This window comes from Tetrao urogallus, assembly GCF_951394365.1.
Source record: "Tetrao urogallus genome assembly, chromosome: 4".
Taxonomy (NCBI): Eukaryota; Metazoa; Chordata; class Aves; order Galliformes; family Phasianidae; genus Tetrao; species Tetrao urogallus.
In genome coordinates, this window is record NC_136817.1 from 63,622,709 (window position 1) to 63,644,837 (window position 22,129).

A 22,129-nucleotide genomic window follows, 5' to 3' on the forward strand; every position below is an offset into this window, starting at 1 on the left:
GAGTGATTAGGACTTTAGCAAGAAGACTTTAGCATGGCCAGAGAATGCCATGAGTTTTCAGTCAGGCAACTGGAGAGCCATTCATGATTGCTGTGATCCAGCTTCTGCCCAATGAACTCAGGGTAGTCTTGATGCCCCTTGCAAACTCACAAGGTGCCCTTTCCCATAGCCCTGGCAGGTCACATGGTGGCTGCATCAGTTAGCTGTGTACAGGCTCATTTTTCCCTCAGTATAAATCCACATGTGGGGTCCTACATGAGGCAGACTTGGCACATCATCACCCGTGGCCCAGAAAACAGCTGCCACTCACAAGAGTTTGCTATGGACATAACTCACCTCTTTGCAGAGCCAATACCAGATCTCTGCGCTATTAAAGTTCCCTTCAGATGGGAAATTTCACCATGCAATTCTCACAAATGGACACATGGAGTCTATTTTTAATTCTAAATCCCCTCACTTCAGGGTTGTTACTTTTCCTCTATTTCCTTTCATCACAGCAAGGCGCTTATTAAGATCTTGCTTCTGCAGCAGGGCAGACTTGTACAATTTGGATTTTATTTGTTGAAGAATAACCATCTGTCAGCTACTGAGAAGGAGGAAAAGAATCTATCCCTGAAGATTTGGAGATCTGCGAGTCTTTAACTAACTCTCTGAACATACTGTATCTCAGAACAGGAACTGAAGTGCCCTGGGAAATCAAACAGGAAAATCAAGTAATAAAGTGTTCAGAGAGGCGGTGTGTAAATGTGCAGCACGAAGGTGGAAGCACTTGCCCATGGAAAGCAAAGGGCTTGGGTTAATAATGAAAATGACCTCACTCTAATAAATTAGGCAAAAAACTGAAGAGGGAAAGGAAACTGCTCTTTAAACACTTATTGTCAGAGCTGTTTAGCAGCTCTCAGTGCAATCAGCAAGTGCTCCCTGGTGCAGGTCTGGTTACCTGTTACATTTGTGGCAAGCTTGCTGAAGTTGTGCTGCGGGAACCACCAGAAAGGTCGCAGCATGTACACATACGGTACTGGGGATATGTGATCTGCTCTGCATAATTACTCACCTTTTTTAATAAACTCCCTGGTCTCTTCTGAGACCTCCAGTGGCAGCACAGTGGAAACCTGCAGTAGTGTACACCAGGAACAGTGGCTGCTGTTACAGTCTCAGAGGGCTCCTTCACTGATGTGTAACAGTGCTGTAGAGCCAAGATTGCATTTGCACTGCTTGTTGGGCTCCAGTCAGTCCCAAAGGCTGCCACAATCCACCTCTGTTGACTGCAAAATTAGTCCAGTGATACACATGGCCGGGAGGTGACAAGAGCTGGTAGGATGCTGCTTTAAATGCTTCACTACCCCACAGTTACAATCATAGAATCATTTGAGTTGGGACTCTTAATGGGCAACTAGTCCAACTTCCCTGCAGTGAACAGGAACACCTACAGTTCCATCAGGTGCTCAGAGCCCCGTCCAGCTTAACCTCCAATATCTTCAGGGATGGGGCATCTACCACCTCTCTGAACAACCTTTGCCAGTACCTCACCAGCCTCAGTGTGAAGAACTTTTTCACTATATCCAGTATAAATCTTCTCTCTTTTATTTTAAAACAATCTCCTCTTGTCCTATCACAACAGACCCTGCTAAAGAATCTGTCCCCTTCTTTCCTGTAGCTTCCCTTTAGATACTGACAGGCCACTCTCAGGTCTCTCTGGAGCCTTCTTTTCTCCAGGCTGAGCAATCCCAGCTCTCTCAGCCTGACCTCACAGGGGAGGTGTTCCATTACTTGGAACATCTGAACACAGTGCTCCAGGTGAGGTCTTGTCAGAACAGAGGGGTAGGATAAACCTTCCTCTCCTTGCTGACCACACTTTTGATGCAGCCCAGGATACAATTGACTTTCTGAGGTGCAAGGGCACATTGCTGGTTCATGTCCAGCTTGCCATCCACCAGTACCCCCAAGTCCTTTTTGACAGGGCTATGCTCCATCCTTACATACACCCACTTGTATTGGTAGTGGAGTTTGCCATGACCCAGGTAGAAGACCTTGAACTGGGATTTGTTGAACCTCACGAGGTTCACCTGGGTCCATTTAACCCACAGTTAGTGATTATTTGCCAACCACTGATGGTCTCAGTGGGCATTCCCTTACCATCTTAAATGGCATAGGCAAAGGAAGGACTGTAATTTGAGGGATGAACTACTGTACTCAAGCATGAATAAGAGGCAAATATGAAAAATACGATGGGCTTGTAAAAAGCAGAAAAATATGCTACACAAAACAGAATAAGAGAAACTAGGATAATATAGAAAACATTAGTATTGGCTTATCTCCTTTTCTCTTTCTTTATGACATGTGGCCTTTTGTATTTAATTCTTCTTGTGTTTAATGTACAAACCGTGCCATCAGGAATGAAATTCAAAGATGTTCACTTTACTACTGGAAGACAATGCAAGGAACAACTCCAAAATTTCCTGGAGAAATAAAAGAGCACTCCAGCCTATGTGACTTTTTTCTTACTTTTCTCCATTCTGTCTCACCTGAACTGTATTTAAACCAAAACTAAGGATGCTGAGCAAAAAAGGTTAAGAGGATCGGAGAACTGGCTCATAAGTGGTAAAGGAACTTTGTGATGGGAAAGAAAGAGACACTGGGGAAGTTTGATAAGAGGCAGGGTTAAATAACATCATTTTGCATAGCTGAGCCTTGTCCAGTGTAACACATGGTGGAGCAATGCAAAGAGCAGCTACATCACTTCTGTTTTCTTCTTCTCACAGCAAGTCACACCTGTCAATCACCATAAATTGGAAGATTAGACATTTACTATCTGTTGGGGTTAAATGTGTTACTTTCATGCACTAGCTGGAAGCTCATAATTAGCTCACACCTTCTTATCAGAGACCAGCTCTATTTTCCTGTTCTTAGTTTTATAACTGTTTTGTATGCTGTAAATCTGTCTCCACTGGGGATCCCTTATTTACATCAATTTATTGCAAGAAAGACTGAACTAAATTAACACTAATTGACTTCAGTTCTGAGAGGTTTAGCCACAATTTCCTGTTCAGTTAAAGAGAGTTTCTAACCATGTAGGTGCACAAGCTGTAAAAATGCTGGGCTAAGTTTTGTCTCTGGGTAAGGGTGTATCCACCCAGAGTAATTTTTTAGTTTACAGTACAGTTGCTTCAGTGTAAATTGGAGCAGGAGCTACTCCACCACTATGCTTTTCCAACATTTAATTAGAAAACTACATGCTAAAACAATTGCCTCCTGCTTGGAAATTCTGGATCATTTTAAATTTGGAAAATATTTTTCTTTTATGTCTGGACTCTCTAGGGCTGTTCACATGTCCTGGGGCTGTTGAAATGACTTTTCAATTCCATATAGTTGCATTGATTAAGATAAATTATTTGTCTTATTTTCCATTTTCATGTTACTCACTTAACTTCTCACCATGCCTGCTGCTTTATATTCAGAAAATGTTGAAGCAGCCTGTAGAACTGGGCATGCCTCATTAGTTGAATAACTCAAGTCTATTCCAGAGTTATCTGCAAAAGAAACACTGAGAGGCTTGGTATTTTTTCTGTAGCTTTTCAAACAGTCTGTTGCAGGAACAGATTTTAGCCAATGTGTTTGTGCATCTTGTGACTTACAAGGGTATTTGGTGGGGCGATGCCCAAGGAATTGCTGTTAGTAGTGTCTGGTTCCTCCTAAGGTACAGAGCAGTGCTTTGAATCTTGCCAAACACACTTATTCATGTCTCTGGGCTGCATTTTCCAATGCTCTTGCCATCCTCCTTTTGTAGACATTTGCCATCACCAGCTGTTCAGTAAGCCTTAGCAAGGGCTTTGTTCTAGCAGCAAAGAGTAAGTAGATCCCATAGGAAACATTGGGCCACTGGAAAAGTCTGTCTTTACAATAAATTCATACTAAAAGAGCCCTGAAGACCACAGTATGCATAGGTCATAGTCCTATGGAAGAAAAAAAGGCCAGTGTTGTCATATCCGTTCCAGTGCTGGCAGCAGTGTGTTTTCACCTTGAACAGGGGACTGACAGTCCCAGATGCTCTCAGCGCCTGCAAGGTGAGTGAGCTGTGGTGTTCACTTGGGGAAGGGTGTGAAGGACAGTGATGTGTATCTGCAGAATGATAAAGTCTTTGACACAAGAAAGTTTTCCAACATGCTCCAGTTTTCTTTTGACCAGGGATCCACATATACCAGAGAGAGCTTTCAGAGTCTGGATGCAAGATCTTTGGAAGTCTTCTCCAAAGTCCCACAATGAATAATTGTAACCATGTGTTTATGTTTGTTTGTTTATTTGTTGATGATCTTGGCAACAGATTACATACTGCAGATAACATTTTGGAGGACTTCAGTATAAAGTGTGGAATGCTGTCTAGTTCACACCATCACTACTCTCAAGCTCTTTAAATCAAGAGCAGGAGCACTCAGTAGCACATTCAATGAAAGAAACACGTGGGCTAGCAGACCCCTACCAGCCTTTTGTTGGGAAAGATTCTTTTGCAGAAAGGTGATACTTCAATAAACGTGAAAGCAATGTTTTCTCATGAGAAAAAGTCAACCATTCACATTTTGGTAGAGAGCTGGAAGTGAAGTCCTAGAGAAGTTTGGGTGCTCTCACTGAGCCAAGAGCCTGCTTCTACATCCTGGCAGGTTTTTAGCTTTTTTTTTTTGGTCAGAGATATGTTCTAATTGGGATTTTTCAAATGATCCATTTCTGACAAGAATGCATGGCAGTCAGCATCATCATTTCAAATTTTTTGCAACTTTTCCACATTTCCCTAAGATTCCTAACTTCAGGAAAAAACAGACAGCCAATAGGGAAAAAGAAGACAAAAAATTCTCAAAATCACTTCTGCTGTGCTGAACTATTTGAAATTGTGAATGCTGAAAGGTAGATGTAAGATTATTTTTTTTTAAGTTAAGATTGTATGGTTGGGATCCTGTGGGATGGGACAGATTTTATTTTGCAAAACTGCTATTTTTTTTTTTTTTTTACCATTTCCCTTTCCAGTCATTCCATAAGGGATCTCCTTTTGTCTATCCAAAGATAAAGAGCTGTTGCTCTTTCCAGTTAACATTTTACTGTTTTGAAGATCTGCAAAAATGCTGAAAAGCTTTCTAATGCCACTCTCAAAACTGATCTCCACCTGGTTTTAACAGCTTTGGGAAGACAGAGAGATGATGGGCTTTGAAGAGGCCTTCAACATGTGTGGAATAGAATTCCACAGAAGAATTGAGTCACATGAAGGATTAATTAATTAATTAACACAATTAAGGATTTGGTGGTGGAGTGAGGAGTTAGGAGACCTGGTAGAAGAGGTAGAAATACACTGTGGATGATATAAGGAGGGTGCTTAGACAGCAAATTGAGAATAGAAAGGATTCCCTGGGACGGGCTCTTGGTATGGCTTGCAGTGGATTAAGTATCAGAGAACACCCGCTATGTTCTCCACGCAGCAGAAGCCCAGGAAGTTGTATCCCAATGACTTGAAATAGGGCAAAAGTTGTGAAAAAACTACAGTTGTGAAGCCTTGTGAAGTTGCAAGTTCTGCACTGTATTGACATTTTGTACTCTGCTCTTCTTGTCTGTGACCGTAGGGATGTGGCCGGGATTTCTCTCTGTTAATTTGGGCTGGGGAGCAATGGATTTGGTAGAAGACTGCAGCTGGTTCCCTCTTCACAAGAAGCCATCTTCTTTCTCCGCTGCCTGCTGAAGGAGTACAGGGAAAGTAACTTAAATAAGCATATATCTTTCAAGGTAATTGAGGTGAAGTGGGAATAGCATGTCTCCTTTTCTCCATGTGCTAGAAGTAGCTTGAAATGATGTCTTAACCCTTAAACATCTGAAATTAAAAAATACAAAAAAGAAAATGTGAGTTTCATAAATGGAGCTTTCCAAGAGAAAAATAAGTCCATTAGGGCCAACTCAAATATGTAGTCATTTCCAAATTGTTTTGGTTCAACTACTCTATTGAAAAACAAAAAAAGTACCCAACGTGCATTTATAACAAGTCAAAACAATTTTCTTATTTAAAAATTAGGGAGCAGAAGTTTTGATTTAGAAAATATCCAAATAAAATATTCAGTCATATTTTTAGTGAGCCAGAATTTGTTGAAACAGAACCCTTCTTGACAATGTAAGTTCATCACAAATAAAACCTTTCTGATAAACAACTTAAATGAGTTCCCCACAACCCTCTGTCCGACACATAGCTCCAGTTTATGATGTAGGTAGATGTAAGTCCTGCAGGATTTACCAGAATGGGGTCAGACCCTTTAAGCACTGCCAGAAATTCAAATCTCAGATTCCTGCTGTAGCTATGGATGTGTTACAGCATGAAGTTGGGGTGTTTGCTGTCCATCAGGAAGGTGCAACCTGGGATTAGTACACGTAGACCACCTAAGGACCTGATGCATGTGAACCATCCAAACAAATGCGTTGCTTGGGTACAGTCTGCTGCTCCTCTGCATTTTCTCTCATATGGACAGAGAAGATCTGCTCCTAGACTGGAAGTGGCATTTCTAGGACTGAAAGCTACAAATTCACTTGAATTTCAAACACCACCATTCCCAACTCAACCCCAGAATAGAAAGCTGATTCCCTTTGCACCAGAGGAAATACATTTTTACTTCACAAGAGCAAGATGAAGAATTGCCTTTCTAGTTGCAATTTTTTTGGACACTTCTTAAGTATTCTCCTCAAACAACTGGTGCCAGAAATTTTTTAGGAAGAGAACAGCAGCTTTTTACACTCTTATGAACAGCTGTGTAAAAAAATGCAATTAACTGTTCCCTGAGCTGTTGACAGCTGGCAGCACTATTTCATGATGAAATATCAAAACTATACTCATTCTATCTTACAAGGAACAGATAACCTGCAACAATTAGAAGTTTTGAAAAGAACAGATGCTTTTTTTTCTGTTTGAGGAGAGTGAATGCACAGATTTATTTAACCCAACAGACTTTGTTCTGTCCTCTTCTAAAATAACGGAATCATAAAATTATTACTGTTGGAAAAAACCGCTAAGACTGTCTGGTCCAACCATCAGCCCATCCTCACCATGCCCAGTAAACCATGTTCCTCAGGGCCGTGTCTCTATGGTTCTTGAACGCCTCCAGGGACAGTGACTCAAACCATCTCCCTGCACAGTCTGTTCCAATGTCTTACCACTCTTTCTTAGAAGAAATTTTTCATAATATGCAACCTAAATAAAATAAAAAGGAAGATCAGCAACAACACTTCTCTTTCTAAAGTATTCACCGCCTGCATCCTGTTGTGGGCCACCATGGGATGGTCGTGGAGTTCACAGCCAGAACAGAGCTGAAGGACACTGCTTTTATTATCAGTTAGGGAGAACATCTGTCCTAGTCCTTTGCCTTGTCAGGGTAATTATTCCAATCATACAGGAAAAACAAACTCACCCATTGAAAATAACTGGATAAGAAACTAAGAAGTGAAACAGAATCCTTTGTCACATAGGACATCTGATATCCTGCTCCCTGAGAAGAGTCTCTCATGAAAAAAAAAAAAAAAAAAAAAAGAAGAGGGTAAAAAGGGCAGCTTGGATTCTGCTCTTCCTTATACAGGATCAGCTGGGAGATGTTCCGGTGTAATCTTTCTCAGGAATATTTTAAATGAAAAGATTTTATGCTAGATACCAGAAATGATCATTTTATTTTTTTCAAACTGGCTTCTGGAACTGTGAAAACATGTGTTTTCCCATGTGCAAGCAGAAGAGATACCTCAGGATATTTGAATCAGGCGGCTGAACACACGCTTGTCCCATTTGTGTGCATAGATTCCTGCATGATAAACATCTCCAGATGGCCCATCTGAGGTTACGTATGGAAAGCACGGTCCTTCATTCATTATATAGGTGTGGATAATCTCTATGCTTAGCCAACAAGTAGTAGTGTATGGAGCTGGGGCTGTGCACAACCCATCTCTACCACCACAGTCCCATGCCCTTAGGTACAGGAAACTGTAAACCCTGATAGGGGCCAGAGGGATAGAGGAGTCATTCAACAGAATTCCAGGAACTGGGGAAACCCAAGAAATGACACAAGCAAGACCTTTCCATAATGTCTCCAAGATGAGATGGAGAGCATCAGGCATTTTCAAAGCTCACAGACCTTTCTGTAGGGTGCTACTGATTGGACTGAATCCATACAATGAATTGTCCTAGAAATATCTGGTTACTTGTTCTTCTCCTTGTCCTTTGTCAGATAAACGTAATCCCAAGACCCTTCAGGAGACTGCTGATTGCAGAAGTTTAAAAGTCTTCTTTACAACAGAGTGATGCCAATTGCTGGCGCAGTTTCCTGGTTGAATTTTATTTCATAGAAGCAGGTATTTCTTTTTTTGGAAATGCCATTAAGAAATGTTACCTTCATACTAGGCAAGAAAAGGTTGAAACCAGGTTAGACTGCACTTAATTTCATATTTATGTTCCTAATTCTGTTTTTGCAGTGTTTCACATTACAGTTTTTCCTTGTCTCCTAAGCCTCTTTCACTTGATAAATATACTTGTATTATGAAGCTGCCCACTTTCTACATTCTTTTCACTTTCTTCTCTCACATCAAAGCCAATATAAATAAAGAGTAAATTGTTGAGCTAACAAAACTGTTAAGAGAATACACTTTTTCCCCTGGAGCTGTAAAGATTTCCAATACCCTTGCAGAACTGTCTTAGATCAGTAATTGTTAATGGAATAAAACAGTGTCAAAAGGTAAACACAGTTGTTTGATAAGTCGGGTTGACTGTGCCTTTCTGGACCGTGTCTCTTGCCTGTCTGCTTTTGTTTTGTTAAGATTAGCTGTTCTCAGTTCAAGGGAGTAGCCAGAAAATGAATTTTGTATACACTGCTCTGTTTGCAACTTCCAACCCCTGCACTTTTTCATTCTAACACAGCTAGCACGTATCCTGCTTCAAAGCAACTTTCACAACGTGCCCTTGCACAATCTCTGAACTAGTTATTGTAGATGCAACACTGACTGAAACTCAAAGGATGAGCCAGTGAAAGTCACAACAGCCAAAACTTCTGAAAGGCATCAAAAATTAGCAGCTCAGCAATTCCGACAGGTTGAACAACAATCCTTATAACAAAGAAAACCAGGGAGATATCAAGCCAGCTTTCATGCTGTCCTTGTGACACCTACTCACTCCCAGGAGCAGTGCATGGTCCTGCTGGGCTGAGTACTGCAATCCTGAGTCTCATCTTCCAGGAATTTATGCCTGAGCTCCAAATACAAGGGACTATCTCATTCTAAGCACAGATTGGTGGCAACCAAAATTTCATGGCAAATTCCCATCTCACAAAATATTAGCCCACACTGGGGAAGAACTCTGAGCGTAGTTTGCTTTTTTCCAATATTTAGTAAGACAGATCTCATAAGATGACCAAAGAGGGTGGATTTTCTGCATCTGGGATCAAAAATTTGCCAACAACAGCTTTGCAGCCCAACATCTCAGACAGCCTGGAGATACCTTGGTGGTGAGAGAGATCTAAAGTCATAATAATTATTAGATATGTCATTAGGTTTGCCAATGGTTAAATAGGAGCTAATAGGCTTTTGAAAGTCTAATTTTGGGCTCTGAGTACCTTTTATATCAAGTCCCTTTTCAGATTTCACCATTCTTCCACATCTGTCTGAAGCAGCCAGTGGATAAATACAACATCCAGCTCTTGGCTGCTGACACTGTGCACCTCTGTTGGATTGGAGGAGGTCAAAGGAGAGCAGCAAGGCCCTCAGGAAGGGAGGGAGGCATGGAGAGAGCATTCAGTGTAAGGAAACATCAAAAAACAAATACGTATTTCTTTGTTAAGCAAGTGCCAATAAAGGCACATGGGTAAACATTCAGAATGTTCACATGGAGTAATCAATATCCTTGATGGCCCAAGAAAACAGTGAAAGAATGGGATAAAACTCAGCGGGGAAATTGCAGAGGGCTGTTTGGAAAAGCTTTCTGACAGTGAGGTCTGTACTAAGAGTTGTGCATTTTGCACAAAACTAATCCACCATTGAATGTCCCTGTGTGTATAAGTATACTGCACTGCTAGAACTAGAAACCTCTCTAAGCATGTTTAATTCACATGGTTAAAATTTGGTTAAGTACTCCGAGTTAAACACATGCTCTAAACAGAGGCCTATTGCTTGGGACATATGCTTTAGTATAGAAACTATGTACTGCTGTCAGTAAAAATCAACAGCTCTGTTACAACATGCAGAAATTCCGGTGTCAGGAGGACCTCTCACAATAAAGTCCTGAAAAAAAGAGGAGAATGTGCATCTAGATGTTACACACATTATGCTTCTTTAATGTTAGAACACTTGGTATCTCAAGAAAAAACTAAACAATGCATGAAACAATTATTGAGATGATTTCCAGCCAACAATGATATCAGAGTTTGTCTACACAAAACTCTGTGGTCTCCATTGCTAAATTTATCCACTTCATTAAGGCAGGTCTGCAAGGAAGCACGTGGCATCTTTTGCGATTTCCTCTGACTTTCTAGCTTTATATTAGAATTTTTCTTTCTTTATATATACACATTATTACACATTACTACTGCTATACCCGGCACAACTTTCAGTAACTCAGGAAATCTGCACTCATTCAGTGATCTGTAGGTTTCTTTCTTGTTCTGGTTCCTCAAGAGTCCTGAAACAGAGGGAGTGGTTCCATTCTAAAGAAATTTGCATCTCTGTCACAGTCAGTGAAAAGTTTGTTCTCTCCTACTTTTCTTTGATGGTGTCTCATGTTGTTTGCTGGCCATTCACATTTGCAAGTGCACAGCATCCCTGTGTGGAACAGAGGCATGTGAAGGCAGCTCTCTGCTTGTGCAATACAAAGACGATGTTTGCCTGGGTTGGGACTTCTTGCTATTGCAGAAAGAAGCTGCTATTGTGCTCTGCGTAATCATTCCCTGTTGGGTGAATGCATGCCAGTCCACATTAATGATGTTACTGTTACATTATGCTAATTGTATCTTTGAAGCTCTGTAATTCTGATTTTTCTAAACAGCTCGATAATAACAGTTAATTAAAAAAAGATGTTCCCTGAAAAGGGCAAGAGAGATGCTCTCTCAGGATCTCAGAAGATTAACAAAGGAAAAGCTTTGTCTCTACTGTCCAATTGACCTTAGACACAAACACAAGTTATTAATTAATCAATGCCACTTCAAATGATCTGAGAGGACATGAGAAGGAACCAGGCTACAGACAACAGGAGGTGGGAGATGTGAGCAAGAAAGAACAGAATTTCCCTCTTGGCTTCGCCTTCCTCAGCTATCCCTGAATTAGGAAAAATTACTACTTTATACTCCCCAGGAGAGCTTAGAGAGTTGATGCCGAACATTTCAAAAGGCGATGACTTGAAGCTGTTGCAAGACGTGTCAGAGGGATGTCCAACACAGTCATGCTCTGAGGAGGTAGGATGCACCAGGACACCTCCTCCTTCTTCCATCCAGAAGAAAAAAAACACAGTTACTGCAGAAGTGGAGGGAGACTTGGGTGGAGTTCAGCCTTACCACAGATTTCTTGTGCAAAAACAGACAAGTCTTTAAAGCCTATTTCTAGAAGGATATTTAGACACACAAACAAGTTCTCAGATCTAGGTTTTAGCCTCTCCCGCTGTCTCAGAACTCCACAAAATGAGGTTTTTCCACATTATCTCGTCACATCTGTTTTGGCAATAATCTATGGAGGGCAGGAATGGCCCTCCTTTCTATGCATATAATTCACTACTGAAGTAAATAATAAGAACTTGATGGGAAAGTTAAGAAGTTACATAGAATACACTCTTTCCATTGTAAGTCTTCTGAAACCTTTCCAAATTTTGCTGCCTTTATTTTTGTTGCTGTTGCTGGTTTGTGTTGAGAAACGATCTTCCCACACGTCCGTTTTTGTTCTTGGTCTGCAACTCTGAGCGCGGCTATGAAGTTCGAATGGCTCTCGCTGGTCAGAGCCTATGGGGCTTCTGTGTTCCTGTCATTTCATGTGTCATGCAGACAACCCAAACCCACAGCAATAAAAACTTTATAATACAACAGCCCCCTATGTGGTTGATGTATGCCACATGGTGTATTCTATTTGTTACTGGTCACACTTGGAAAGTATTCAGTTTCATTTTGCCACCCAGTCCCATTGTACAAAGCAATTTTTTCCTGTTTGAAGTCCAGCTTTTTAATTTTTTTTTTTTTTTAAACATTAAGTATTTCTCTTGAGTGAGGTAACAAATGCCATAGGAGAATATAATGAGCAATGGTTCTAATCTGTATCTGTGATTCTTATCCTTTTTTCAGGCATTGGATCCTTACTTAACATTTGTAGCTGTACAGACACATAAAATTAGTAAAAACAATCAACAGATCCTGCTTTTCTTTAAGAATATTTTAAAGCCTTCCATTATTGGTTGCAAGCCTGTATGATGCTTTTCCATGACTGAAGGGTTCACTGCATGCAGAAATATTTGTCACGTCTTTTGTACAAAGCATCCCACATAGAATAACTTGTGCTGATAACAAAGGGAATGCATATAAGGACAAAATGTAGCTACTAGGCAATACATTTTGGCAGGCAGGTGGGAAGATTTTCTATTTGTTTATTTATTTATTTTTCTAGTTTTGCCACAAACAGTGTTTTTCAGTGAGCTGAATCCAAGAGTATTCTCAGCTGGGGAGAAAGGCCTGATTGATGGTAGCAAAATATTGAACTGCTCAAGGTTCCTGCTTCACAGTATATAAAACCAGTCATATCAGCTCATGTTTCACTTTTTATGTCTTTTTTATGAAAAAAGACACAAAAGAATCTGATAAGCATAGCTGAAAACTCCACTGAACTGCCTATACAAGCAGCCTCCTCAGTGTGCAATTACTTACACATTTGTCATGAGAAAAAGGCACTTTTAGATAAGTAGATGTAATAGGTCAGCATGCAAATTGGGTGTGAATTTGCTCTAATGGTGTGAGGCACAGCTCCTACACAGCTCCATTGAGGCATCCAGTGCTGACATCCAATTGCATCACCTTGCTTATAGCTTCCAGGGGCCAAACTAGTCACCGAAATTAGAGGGGGCTGTTTATCTCTGAATCTCCAAGATATGGATACACTTCATGTTTAGGAGTAAAAATGTGCACATGTGATAAATGACCAGACATGTAGCTGAGAAGGTCCTAGGACTGTAACTGAATAAAGGTGTAAATATATTAGTACTCCATGTCCTGATGGTTACAGAAGCTTTTTAATAAACTGTGTTTTCCATCACTGAGAGACTTTTATCAGAGTTAGAAACAGGAGCTCTGACTTGAGTCTCACCATGGTAAGCTGGGTGCAGGCTGTCACAGTATCGCAGAATTGCAGGGGTTGGAGGGGACCTCTAGAGATCATCGAGTCCAACCCCCTGCTAAAGTAGGTTCCCTACAATAGGTTGCACAGGATTCAGGCTGATCTTGAATATCTCCAGAGAAGGAGACACCACTACATTTTGGGCAGCCTGTTCCAGTGTTCTGCTATGCTCATAGTAAAGAATTTCTTCCTCATGTTTGTATGGAACTTTCTGTGTTCCAGTTTTTGCCCATTACCCCTTGTCCTGTCACTACACATCACTGAAAAGAGCCTGGGATGATGTGCACTGATTGCTACATTGTACATGGGAAGTTTGGCTAGGAGGATGCATTCATGTTGCAATGATTTACTCTTTGCAAACCTAGCTGAGCTAAGCACGGAGCTACTCCTTCTTCCTTTCCTCCTCTCTATCAACCAGGTGTATTTTGAGTGCCAACACAATAAGTGCATCTCTACTTTTGCAAAGGCTCATGAAGGATCAAGGTTGGTCGCAGGCTCATTGTGATCACACTGCCTGGCTTGTGTCAGCAATATCTCTGTACTTGTGCCTGGCAGCCCCAGCAGTAAGCAATGCCAGAACAGCTTTGACCACTACATTAAAAAACACCAAAGGACAATACTTCTCCATGAAAACAGTCAACAGAGCTTGACAGCCGTTACTTACAAAAGCTCCTGGGCTCTGCTGTACGCAGACCTCATTGGCATTTTGTACTGATGCCAAAGTGTCAAATTTCTCTCCAGTTTTTAGGGTCATGACAAATTTAAGAAACCACAAATGAGGATGAACTCATAGAGGACATACTAAAACATTCTCTAGTAGCTCTGCAGCCATTGTTTCATGTACTGTGTTTAACACAACCGCAAGCTGTCATGGAAGTGACAGGGAAGGTATTGGCACTGCTGTGCTAAACTGCTCTCAGATGGGAACAATCTAGTGGGTGACCTCAGTTGGGGCTCAGTGGTCCTGAAGCCCTGGAAGGCAGGCAGGAGTGTGAGCAACATTTCTTCTGTTGATGAGTACAGTTGTAGCTGGAGAGCATGAGATTAAGATTACAAGATAAAAGCACAGAATAATGACAAAATGCAGTTCTCCAGCACATGCTGCTTGAGCTGTTAGAAATTACAGGCTAGAAGAGTGCTCTCAATAGCTGCAAATTGACAGTTTGCTAGACAAAGTGATGCTGGAATGGCACATTTATGTGATAAAATGCACTCAACTTTGTCATTTCTCCTTTATAAGGCTGATAAGGGCTCATGACATGTAACATATTACTTGAATTACCATAATTTTATCCACAAACCAAGATCCAACTGTGAAATGCACTATTCAAGACCTATAATACAGTTCTTTCAAAGAATTTACATTGGAATCATGAGGTTGACACAAATGGAAGGGGAAGGGCAAGGACAAAACATCAGCAGGAAATTGAATGGCCTCTACCTTTTAGTAGCTCAATTGCAAAGACAGATATTCTGAATTCCAACTCTGAAATAGGAGGGGGGAGGACACAGTAAGGGACCTCCTGGAAAAGTGTCCTAGAAAAGGCAGAGGTAATGGGGGGTGCTGGCAAGCCTGAAAGTTGAAAAGAGACCAAATGCCTTGGTGTTTTAGCATTCCCTCTCAAAATGGCACTTCTTATTTGTGATGATGCAAAAGGATGTAATTAACATCAGTTGGAGCTGAAATAACACTATTTTTTTTTACCCTCAGTACTAAATGCGGATTAGTAACTTTCAAGGGTTTTTGTTTGTTTGTTTTGTTTTGTTTTTTTATCCAGGCCAAAATTAGTAAGTCAGATGAGAGCCAGAAGTGAGACCCAGTCAAGTGTTTAGACTGCTATGGCAATCCATTAAAAACTTCTGCTAGAAAATCAGTTTTCTTGCAGAGGTCAAGAAATTGCTCCAGGATTAAAAACTTTGCTCGTTATTCCTCTCCATAAAGAGGAAAGAATATTGAAAAGGCCACTAACCAAGTTCATGTACCTTAGTTATATAAACCATGTTGCTTAGAAATGGTGATGCCCAATTTTAGAAAGCATGGAAAGAACACAAAATAACTCTAGATTATAAAGCTGGAAAGGATCATATAGACCATGGACATGGGTAATGGAGAACAGTATGATACCTGTGGATGGACCCAGAAGGAAAACACGCCTGCTGTCCCTGAATTTTCCTAACTGAACACAAACTCACTTCTGTTTGCCCTGGTTGGTAAAAGAAAAATAATTTCATCTGAACACCAGAGAACTGTAATTGAATACAGTCACTTTTCCCCAGTCATTTAGGGTGGACATTAGGAAAAGTTTAAATATGCTTGCATGTTAGAAATAACTGTCTTATGACATCTCCCTCTCTGGAACAAGTTGTATTCATTTGTCAGTGATACAGGGAGATTTCAGTGTTTTGTTCTTCCCTTAGTTTCTAGGATCCCATGATTTCAATAGTTATTCAAATTTTGTAATATCATCTGAACTAGGCAGTTGTTTTGAAAGTTTCCAGTACAGAAATCACTTATGATTACAAAAGGACTGAGAGTTAGGAGAGAATTGCATCCTCAGAGCTTGGCACACAACCGTTCCACTGGGTCCTTACCAAGGAGTGGCGTTCTCCCAGCCAGCCTTAAATGGCTTGTGCTAGTACCCAAATTCAAGCTGACACCTTGGGACAGAGCCTACCCTGCTGGTTGGTAACAATAACCCCGTGGCAAGCTGGATTCTCTGCCTGGAAAGAATCAGGAGTCAAAACATTCCTGTTTCAGGATGCAGGCCAAGTGTAAGCCAACAGCATAGGAAAGAAAATTCTTTCATGGATTAACTATTCCTAGATTGTCCACATGTACCGTTTACTGTTCTTTTGTTCCTTTCTCCAAAGCCACAATGAAATATAGTCTTTGGAAAAGAGAGATGACCATGCTGGCATGACATGAAACCTCCTATATACATGTACGATATTGCTCAAAAGACATTTGGTGTGTGGAGATGACATAGGCACACAGAAGGGGTTCAGATGACTCACAGTCTGCTTAAGCAAGTTTTGCAAGCTGTCATACACTCTATGTATATCAACAAAAAACGGAGATGCATAGAAAATAAATCCTTTTATTTGTGAGTGGTATGCCACCGTTATGGGGCAGTGGGAACTTTAGAGGGAATGCTTCTAGAAGTGCTCCACAGACGATGCCCTCTGGGAGCTGCTTTCTTTAGCTCATTTACCTCCTGTCAATCTCCTGGGCATCTCCTGAGCAGGCCCTGGTACCCACTGGTACTGGCACTGCCTAGATCAAACTCCAGAAGGTTTTTCTCTATAACAGACTTTAAGCACAGATACCTCGAGATCAGTTACTTTGAGAAGAAAAGCCAGTTGCTATCACTGATACCCATGGCAAGGGGTTGGAACCAGACAGTCTTTTAAATCCTTTCTAAATCAAGCTATTCTGTGATTTTATGATCCTGTATTTCATTCCCATCTGCAGAGCTTCATACTAAGGACAAACTCCTTTTTTCATCTTCCACCAGGAGAGAGAGGAGAATGTCTGGTCCCCTTCCTCATACCCCATCATCTCCTTTTCTCATGCTTCAGCTCCTATAGGTTTTCTTAATAGTTTGCTTTGTTATAAACAGAGCTGCCAGGCTGAGTTTGGAGCAAGGCCTGCAACCTTTTCCAGGCGGGGTGGGGACAGAAGGTGCAGACTGCCCCATGAAATAAACGTTGTGCTTTTCTTTTCATCAAGAGTGTCCTTTGTGCTTTTTTTGCCCTAAACAATGAAGCAAGCTATCCCCAGAGGTGGTGGTTGTGACAGCCAGCTGGAAGGCTGCCTGGCCTTTTGTGCCCAGTTGATAGAAGAGCACGTCACCTCAGCTTCTCGAGGGCAAGGGCAGGCTACATGTCCTCAGGCAATGACCCTCTTGTCTCTCTGGCTGGAGCTTTCCAGCAACAGACATGATGTGCACAGCCATCAAATCATAGAATTGAGTTGGAAGGGTCCCTTAAAGCTCATCTAGTCCAACTGTCCTGCAATGAACAGGTATATCTATAGCTAGATCAAGTTGCCATGAGCAGCCAAACTCTGGCGTTCTGTATGTGTTTGTCCTGGCAGCCACTAGGCTCATCAGGTGAAGGAGTCCCGTTCTCCTGTGCTTTCCCTGGTATCACTATTGAATTCATGTTGTGTGTCCCACAGAGCCAGGTGCTACCTGGGTGAAGTTTTGGTGCAATCTGTGTCTCTGTAGCAGATGTACATCTGTATGCTGAAATGCCTTTATTTCGGAAAAAGCTCTTTCAAGTGGGGCTGTTCCCCATTTGGCTGCTGCAAATGGGTGCCTTCAGCTTCACACTGGCTTTTCCTCCTTTAAAACTGAGCAGGTTCCCAACTTGCTATCTGGCTGTGAGCTGAGCTCCAGCTTGTTAATTGGATGGGAATAGGTGTACATAATAGTGGTGCCGTCCTTTTTGAATGCAGCCTTTGTGAGCAAATAAGGAATTTTATTTGCTGTGCCCAGTCAGTCCTCAATCTATTTGCGATTTAGCTTCTCACTCAGAAAGAATCCTATCGAGGCATCCAACTCCCCCAAAATGGGCGGCAGGCAGGGTCAGCTTAACTGTTCATATACAAAAAGCCTAGGTTGCTTAAGTGCAAATTCAGGGGTAGTTTTCCAAGTGCTCAGCACCCTTGGCTTAGGGCAACTCTTCAGAAGAATTCTGCACCCCTAATTACAACAGTTCAGGCCAGATTTTCTGCAGGGATCAGTCTCTGGTTTGCTGGCTCTCAATCCTGGACAGTTATTTCACTGCTGAGCAGATCAAATGATGTAGTCTTCAGCAAGCAATGAAAAACACCACGTTTCTGGGATTGCACATTGTAGGCATCACAGCTGCCTGGTGCTTGCCAGACTGTAAGCAATTATGCCAGCAACTAGCAAGCTGTCAGTTCTTAGTGTAAGCTGCAAATCTATCAGGAATTGTTTATATTTCACAAGGGGATAGATAGAGAGAAGATTCATTTAATTTCCCTTTAAAAAGTCTATATGTGTGGCAGAAGGTCAAGATAATTTTAGAGACAGATTTTTCAGCAAGATCCTTTAAAAAGGTGGTGCTGTTGGAGTTACCAGCCGCTCCTGTGAGCATAGCTGGAGATGGAGAAGGAGGTTTATTCCCTGGGCTGGAGTTTGCAGCAGATGCTCTTAGCCCTGCTTCAGCTGCCCAAACTCATTTTCTAGTATCAGGATCACACTGAGGCCTTATCTTTACCCTTTGACAGAAGTACATGGCTCTGCTGTGCTTCTGGAAAACATGACTGTTCTTTCACACCCCAAAACATAAGCCAGGGATATAGGTCCTATCCAAACAAGGAATGCCAGGACTACAACATATCCTTATCTAGTGTTGTTTTCACTAAACCCAAAACTCAGGCATTAGACAACGTCATAAATTCAAAACAAAATCAGCATCAACTGAGGTGCGGGATGGGCAAGAGAATTTCTTCTCATTACCTGTGTACAGATATGGACAGGCTAGATCCAGGCATGCTCAACAATAATGTGATGGGAGAGCATTTCTGAGACCAAGGAATCAAAGTTATCATTTTTGTTATTCCTTTAGCACTCAGGATGATGGGCAAAGATTAAGACTGCTTGGTGGGGTGAAAAATTTGAAGACATTCTGTATATGTGGGCCAAATTATTCAAGCTTCCAGATCCAAAAGTGATGATGTTTGCACATTTTCTTCTCTCTAAAAAAGTATTTTGGAAAAAAATATGAAAATCTAATGAGTAACAATACAGCAGACAGCAAGTCATACCTTCTAGTGTAGAGTAATACTGTTATCATTACACATTGTTGTGCTGAGATAGAAAAACCCACTGAGCTGAAGGGACTCCTGGGTGACTGGTCAGCAGTGTATTTTCTGCACTCTCTAGGGAAGTGTATTTGCTGCTTTATACTTCCTCAGAAGGTAACTGAACAGACAAAGTGGAACTTGAAACATCTTTAAGCTTCTTAAAATCATGTGGAAAGGTGCTTTCCAAATTGGGTATGGCACAAGACTTAAGGCAGATTAAACATTCTTGGATGAATCACAGGTTTCCAGGTAAGCTTGCATTTTCAGCAGAACACAGGAAATTTGGTACTGATTCCTCCTTCATTAAGGATCCAGTTTTAAATGGAGAAAAAAAAAAAGAGAGAAAAAAAACCAACAGGCCCATACAGTGAAAACTTAAAGCTTGACACAGCTGCAACCAGAAGTGTTTTGACCTAAACTGCCATCAGGATGCCTCATGGGACTTGTATTTCAGGTGTTTCAGATCATTTTTCTTCACCCTAGACCAGGTTGCTGCTCCTCCTGTGCACATCAGCACACAGCCCTGCCTTGCCTGGAGGCATCCAGCTCCTGCTAATATTTCATAACCTCTTTTCTGAGCCCCAGACCCATTTCTGATTCACACTTGGGTTACTCTGCTCCAGGCTTGCAGAGGGCAGCAGACAACAGAGCAAGAACTGGGAAGGAGAAATGCAGGCAAAATCAGCTCAATAATTAAGACTGAGAAAAAAAAAACCCTCAACCTCCACTTGCTCTGGTTGGCTGTGTACACAAATACCAACTGCCTGGCCTGGGGCTCTCCCTATAATGGCAGGCCAATGGGAGTCAATGAGGCCAGCTCCTTTGATCTCCATTTCTGGGCAGCTGTGCAAGTCATGGTCTTTGCAGCCCTTGATGCTGATTCACAGCAAAATCTTGCATACTGGTGCTATAGAGCAGCCTCAGAGGGCAGAAAATAGGTAGTGCCTGCTTTTAGACCCTTGCAGCAGCATGATGAGGCCTTTGTACAACCTGAACTCAGATTTGTTGTGGTAGCATCCTGCTATAACATAAGTGAATGTTATTTGAGCACTATTTTGCAAAAAATGACAAATTTAGGTAACAAATCTGTAAGAATCAACAAGCTGGTTAATTAATCTCATATCTAATATATCTAGCCCACAGTAAATCAAGAAGGACAGTGAATCTATTCAGTGAGCTCCATTAGGTGGCCCAACACACATGTATATGAAGACTGGTCACATGCTATTGGAAACTGCTGGTGGCACACAACTGCCCTTTGCCTCCTTGATTGCCCTGATGCCAAGGGGAGACTTTCAGGCTTCTGTCTGCTTTAAAGTTCCTTGAGGCAGGAAGCATGGCTTTGATCCTCCCAGCATAAAGTTTGGAGGTTTTGTGAAGGTAGTAAATTTTACTCAAATTTAATTAAAAATGAATAGCGTGTTTAGCCTAATCATTAGTCTTCAGAAGCTACTTTAAATCTTTTTGTTTTTTTTAACATAGTCACATCACGTGCTGAGGAGCTGTGCAAGGGGTAGGGATTATCACTGCTGGTATACAGGCAGACTGCACCCAGAAAAGGATTTCACAGCTGTTTTTTAGCAGGTTGATATACCTTTCATTAGAATTACAGGCTCCACGGTGTGCCACATAATGTGAGTTGCAAGTATTTAAGGAGGCTCTGCAGGGCTGCTCTTAGCAAGTAGGCATGATCAGGCAACACAGCTAAATATCACAGAGGTACCTTTTTTTCAAGTAGCTCCTGAAGCTTATTTTCAGAGGAGCTGCCAATACAAAGAGGGATTTGTGACTGCAGTTGAGTTAAAGAGCATAAAAAGTACATGATGTCTCTATGAAAATTATAGTGTCTTAGCTGTGGTTGGCTTAAGGGTCAGCTTTATACAAAATGCTGTACAGCAGCCAAGCTTTGTCCTGAGGCTTTGTGCTAAAACACACAGCAAACAATGAGAACAGATAAAACTTTTCCCAAGAGCTGTGTGCATGACCACAAATGTGTTTTATAGCAGCTTAAGGATGGTGCTTTCATTAACCTGCTAACAGCTGTAGGGTACCTGTGGCCCCAAAAGGAGGGCATTCACCCGTTTCGGCAAAGTCTGAGCTCTGGGAAAGCCAGTGGGATAATTGCCATTGGCCCCTACAGAGGCCTTTATTTAGATTACTGCATCCAATTTCTGATGACCATTGCCCAGTGTCTCCACTAGCATAAAAACTTTGCTATATTTGCTGGGCTGGACTAATTCCAGTTGAGGATATGATCTGATGAACACTATCTTCCCTGGGCAAAAATGCATATGTGCACTAGTAAAATTCAAGGGTAAAACCCTTCAAGACTCCTCAAAGAAGGCTCACAGAGGCTGATAAACAAAGTGTGGTTTACTGGGCAATTTTAGAAAAATGTGAACAAAGTGAGATAGCCTTTATGTTGTTCATCCCCTGAACAGCTGAGAGAAGATGTAGTACCTAGATCAGCACATCCATCTCATAGCTGCTGTTAACGGATGCACCTCCATTAACTTCAGCATTCTCTGGCACAGAACTGGGACCCTTACAACAGATGCACTCAAGGGCATTATCCATCTCACTATTTGCAAAAGTGTCTGAGATTACTTACTTGCAAAGTTTCTTTGTTGTGGAAGTCATGTAGAAGCAGAACTTTCCCAATGTCTAGCAAATCCCTGCACCAAAGTTTGCTCAAGAGTAGTATAATGTGGAGTAAACAAACCATGGCATGAGGCCATGAAGCTGAATGTTTCCAAAAGAGGTATCTTGTGGGGAGACAGAGGATAAGATGGTATGAAAGAAGACATAAAACTACAGCAGAATAAGGAAGAGCCAAAATTCTGCCTTAGTTTTCTCCCATTATTTCAAATAGACATTTGGAAATGATGCAGTAAATGTGAAGGTCATGAGATTAAAAATAATTCAGGTTCCTTGTCTTTC